This window comes from Cynocephalus volans, chromosome 6, assembly GCF_027409185.1.
Source record: "Cynocephalus volans isolate mCynVol1 chromosome 6, mCynVol1.pri, whole genome shotgun sequence".
In the NCBI taxonomy this organism is placed as follows: domain Eukaryota; kingdom Metazoa; phylum Chordata; class Mammalia; order Dermoptera; family Cynocephalidae; genus Cynocephalus; species Cynocephalus volans.
Genome location: NC_084465.1, coordinates 159074317 through 159080316, shown reverse-complemented (window position 1 = coordinate 159080316; position 6000 = coordinate 159074317).

Here is a 6000-nt window from a genome sequence, read left to right as displayed (position 1 = left end):
AGACACATGGGTCAATGGAACAGAATAGGAAACCCAGAAATCAATTCATGTGTTTACAGCCAACTAATCTTCAACAAAGGCACCAAGAACATTCATTGGAGAAAGGACAGTCTCTTCAATAAATAGTGTTGGGAAAATAAATAAATAAATAAATAAATAAATAGTGTCGGGGAAACTGTATATATATGTAGAAGAATAAAACTAGACCTGTATCTCTCACTATATACCAAAATCAATTCAAAATGGATTATAGACCTGAAGATATAAAACTCCCAGAAGAAAACATAGGGGAAACACTTCAGGATGTAGGACTGGACAAAAACTTTATCAATAAGACCCCCTCCCCCCGAAAATAAGACCCCAAAATCACAGGCCGCAAAAGAAAAAATAGATAAATGGGATTATGTCAAGCTAAAAAGCTTCTGCACAGCAAAGGAAACAAAGAGTGAAAAAACAACCTACAGGATGGGTGAGAATATTTGCAAGAATCTGACAAGGGATTAATATCCAGAATATACAAGGAATTCAAACAACTTAACAATAAAAAAACAAATAGCCCAATTTAACAATGGCTGAAGGAGCTGCACAGACATGTTTCAAAAGATGATATACAAATGGCCAATAGGTACACGAAAACGTGTTCAGCATCACTAAGCATCAGGGAACTGCAAACCAAAACCACACTGAGATATCATCTCACCCCAGTTACACTGGCTATTACCAAAATGACAGATACTAACAAATGCCGGCAAGAATGTGGAGAAAGGGGAATCCTTCTACACTGTTGGTGAGACTGTAAATGAATGCAGCCATTATGGAAAACTGTGTGGAGGTTCCTCAAACAACTACAGATGGAACTACTGTACGATCCAGCAATCCCACTACTTATATACACCCAAAGTATGGGAAATCATCATGTCGAAGGGGTACCTGCATGCGCATGTTTATCGCAGGTGTATTTACAATAGCCAAGTTATGGAACCAATCTAAATGTCCACTGATAGACAACTGGATAAGGAAAATGTGTGTACACACACACACACACACACACACACACACACACACACACACACACACACAATAGAGTACTACTCAGCCATAAAAAAGAATGAAATTCCACCACTTGCAGCAGCATGGATGAGCCTGGAGAAAATTACATTAAATAAAATAAGCCAGGCACAGAAAGAGAAAACCTGCATGTCCTCACTCATAAGTGAGAGCTAAGAAAGAAAGAAGACCGTGTGTGTGTGTGTGTGTGTGTGTGTGTGTGTGTGTGTGTGTGTGTGTGTGTGTGTGTGTGTAGAAGAATGAAACTAGACCTGTACCTTCCTGCCATACCCCAAAATCAACTCAAAATGGATTAGACTTAAATATAGCCCTGAATGATAAAACTCCTATATAAAAGCAAGAAATGGGTGAATGGGCACAAAGAATGATTATGTTTTATAATGACAGATTTGCTAATCATCCTGATTTGATTATTATATATTCTACACAAGTATTGATAGTCAACTTTGTACCCCATAAATATGTATAATTAAGTATGTTTTAATTAAAAAAAGAAAAGAAATTCCAGTTAACATTAAAGTGTTTAAAGCATGCTTTCTGCTTTTAAGATGCAATAACAGGGGCCAGATTTGCAATCCTGCCTGAAACAAATAAAAAATAAAACCAGATGAAGTCTACGAAACAATTGTTTTCTGACATGGGCCTTCGAGTGGGCGAATGACTGTGATCCCTGGGAGAGGAGAGACCTGCAGCTGCTCAGGGCGTGGAGACAGCATATAGGGTGAAGCGTGAGGAGGAGACTTCAGGGGGCGCTGGTGGTTCTCCTGGGTAGAGAGGAGGGACCTGGGATTCTGGTGAGGCAGAGTAGTCAGAGATCACTCGGCAGAGCATCAGACAGGAGAGAGTCACAGAGAGTGAGATGAAGCTCTGAACAATCCCAGGGAGTCCCCTTTGCGTCCTCAGCTGAGTACTGAACAGTGCGTGAGGGTGAGGAAACCACCTGAGGCTGGGGAGAGGACCACCAGAAAGGAGCAGAGTTCAATCACCAGAGATCCGTGAGGCTGGGAAGTTTCTGCTCTCACCAGTCAGAGGAGAAAACCCTGTAATTCCTGGGCATCAGACAGGGTACTCAGAAGGGTATTTCCTCAGTAGCATGATGAAATTCACCCTAGAATAAAGGTTTCTCTGATTCCACATAACATAGCTTAAGAGCTTAACAGTTTGAAAGATCAAACTGTTTCCAATTAGTTTAACTGAATCTCTGAACAATATTCGATAATGTCCATTGGAATCCCAAAACAGCCAGCACCCAACAACTAAAATCCATAATGTCTGGCCTGAAAAGAAACAGAAAATATGACCCTTAATGAGAAGAAAAATCAAGTAATAAAAATAGACCCAGAGGATTGGTCCTCTCTCCCACAACCAGGCACACCGCGCTAGTGCTTCAGGGCCTGCCCAGGGACCCGGGACATGGGGAAGGGGACTGGACCCCTCTCCCACAACCAGGCACATGGCGCCAGTGGCTTGGGCTCTGCCCAGGGACCAGAGGCATGGAGAAGGGGACCAAACACATCCCACAACCAGACATACCGCCAGTGCCAAGGAGCATGCCAAAAACAGCACCTCCACGTGGGTGGCCCACTACAGCCACCACAATAAACAGGCTGCTGCAAAAGCGGCTAGACACCACTGCCACCATGCAGATGGTCCCCCAACCACTGGAGTGCATTCACACAAGAAGTGTCACCAGCAGAGACAAAGAAGAGGATGTCTCTTTCCACAAAACCCATTTCAGAGTGACAGAAGAAGCATCTGCTCTTTGATAATATTGGGGGACCTGATCACACCTCTCAGCAATGGACAGATCATCTAGGCAACAAGTTAACAGAGTAACCTTTATTCTTTCAGAAGGAGAGAAGAAATCTAGGGCAATTAGAGGGGGGAGGGGGAGGGAATGGGGGAAGGGGAGAGGTTGGACCAGGGACATAAAGAATAATTACGATTTGTAACAATATATATGCTAGTAATATTGATTTAATCAACATATCTCAATGTTCAACCCCCAAAATATGTATAATTGATTTTGATTCAATAAATAAAATAAATTATTTAAAAAAAAAATAGACCCAGAAATGACACGGATGTTAGAATTAGCTGATGAGGACACTGACATAATTATAACTGTACTGTGTATGTTCAATAGAGATTGAACATGTTAGTAGGGATCTGAGAAATACAAAAAAAGACCCATTCTGAACTATTTGAGATGAAAATATGTCTGGGGTGAAAAATACACCAGATAGGATTAGCAGGAGATTAGACAATGTGGAAGAAAAAGATTGGTGAATCTGAATAAATAGCAATAGAAACTATCCAAAATGAAACACAAAGAAAAAAGACTGAAAAAAATTAATGGAGCACCAGTGAGCTGTGGGACAAAGTCCATCAGACTAATACAAATATAGTTGGAGTCCCAGGAGAGGATAGAAAAGGGGAATATTACTGAAGAAATAATAGCCCCAAATTTTCCAAATCTGATTAAAGTCTAAACCAGTGGTTCTCAACGGGGGTGATATTCTGTCTGTGGGAATATTTGGCAATGTCTGGAGTCAATTTTGGTTGTCACACTGGGGGATACTACTATCATCTCATAGGTAGAGGCCAGGGATGCTGGTTAACATTCTATAATGCACAGGACAGATCCTCTCATGCCCCATAGCGCTGAGGCTGGGAAACCCTGCTCTAAACCCAGAGATACAAGAAACTTAACCCCAAACATGAAGGAAGAGGAGCAGGAGGAGGAGGAGGAGGAGGAGGGGAGGGGGAGGAGGAGGAGGAGGAGGAAGAGGAAGAAGAAAAGAAGAAGAAGAAGAAGAAGAAGAAGAAGAAGAAGAAGAAGAAGAAGAAGAAGAAGAAGAAGAAGAAGAAGAAGAAGAAGAAGAAGAAGAAAAGTAAGTAAAACAACACCAAGTCACATCATAATCGTATTGCTCAAAACCAGTGATAAGGAGAAATATTTTATTTTATTTTATGTATTTTGTGGCTGACCAGTCTGGGGACCCAAGCCCTTGACCTCGGTGTTTTCAGCACCGTGGTCTAACAAGTGAGCTAACCAGGTAGCCAAGAGAAAAAATTTTAAACCAGCCAGAAGAAAAAGATATTTTATATGCAAACAGCAAAATAAGAAAGACAAATTTCTCTTCGGCAACAATGCAAGCCAAAAGACAGTTCAGCAACATCTTTAAAGTACAGGGGACTAAGGGTAGGGTTGTCAACCTACATTTCTATAACCACCAAAAATATTTTAAAAGCTAAGGCAAAATAAAGAATTTTTCAGACATAGTGAAACTGAAATAATTTATCACTAGCAGACTTGTAGTATGGAAAATTTTTAAAAGTCCATCAGGAAGAAAAAAATGATACCAGATTAAAAGCTACAAGAAGAAACAGACAAGTCTAAAACAGTAATCGGAAATTCCAACATTCATCTCTCCACAACTAAAAGAATGAGCAGGTAGAAAAATCCCTAAGGACATAAAAGTCTTGAGTAATATTATCTATCAACTTGAGCTAATTGACATTGTTAAAATACTCCACCCAACAACAGCAGACTATGTGCTATTTTCAAGTGTACATAGAACATTTAGCAAGATACCAGAGTGGTAATGGTGTCTTGGGAAAGAATCAAGAATACAGACATAGATCCATACACATATGGCTGATTGGTTTTCCACAAAGCCAAAGCCATCCACTGGAAAAAGATAATCTTTTTAACAAAAGACTGAAACAATTGACTATCCATATGCAAAAAAGGAGGAAAAAGAGGTTCTCAGCCCATATACTGCATTATATACAGAACTCTCAAAAAGCCATAATAAGTAAACAAACAACCAAATAATATATAGGCAAAGTTTTAAACAGCCATTTCTCAAAAGAAAAGGCATATGGTTGCAAGTAAGCACAGAAAAGATGCCCAACATCATTAATAGTCAGGAAAGTGCAAATTAAAACCAAAATGAGATACCACTATGCATTTAGTAGAATGCCTAAAACTAAAAAGACTGGCCAACTTCACCTTTCTGGTATTCTTCCACAGAACCCATAACCCAAGTCTAACAATAAGAAAGACATCAGACAAATCCATATCGAGAGACATTCTGCAAAAGACCTGAGCAGTACTCCTCAAAACTGTCAAGCTCTCTTTAAAAAACAAACAAAAAAAACTGTCAAGTTCGTGAAAGCAAGAAGAGAGAAATTGTCTCAGGCCAGAGGAGGCTTGACAACTAAATGCGAGGTGTGATAATTCTGGACTGGATTGTGGAAAACAAAGAAGACTATCTTAGTCCAGTCGGACCACTGTAACAAAATGCCATAAACTGAGTGGCTTAGAAACAACAGAAATTTATTTCTTATCCTTCCGGAGGCTGGAAGCCTAAGATCAAGACATTGGCAGATCTAGAGTCTGGGGAGGGCCACTTCTTCATAGATGACACCCTCTCACTGTGTTCTCACATGGTGGAGCGGGGTGAGGAGTCTCCCTTGGGCCTCTTTTATAAGGACACTGATGTCATTCATGAGGGCTCCTTCCCCATGACCTACTCACCTCTCAAAGGCCCCACCTCCTAATATCATGACTTTGGGGGTTAAGTTTCAGTGTATGAGCTTTAGGAGGACACAAACATTCAGACAAGATTGGGCACACACAGGGTGGTATGGCTGTAGACAAGGACATAAACATTCAGACCACAGCAAAGACATTAGTGGGAAAACCAGGCGCAAGAGTTTAGCCAACTGTGAAGTTAGAGGAAGCACAGTTCATGAAAGACCACGCTCATTCCTGACACCAATTACAAGTTTGCAGGGTACCCCAAAGCATCCTCACTATCAGTAGTTTTGTATGAGGACTCGCAGAATTCACTGAAAGTTGTTATAATCACAGTTATGTTTTATTACAGTGAAAAGATGCAGATTAGAATCAGTCCAAGGAAG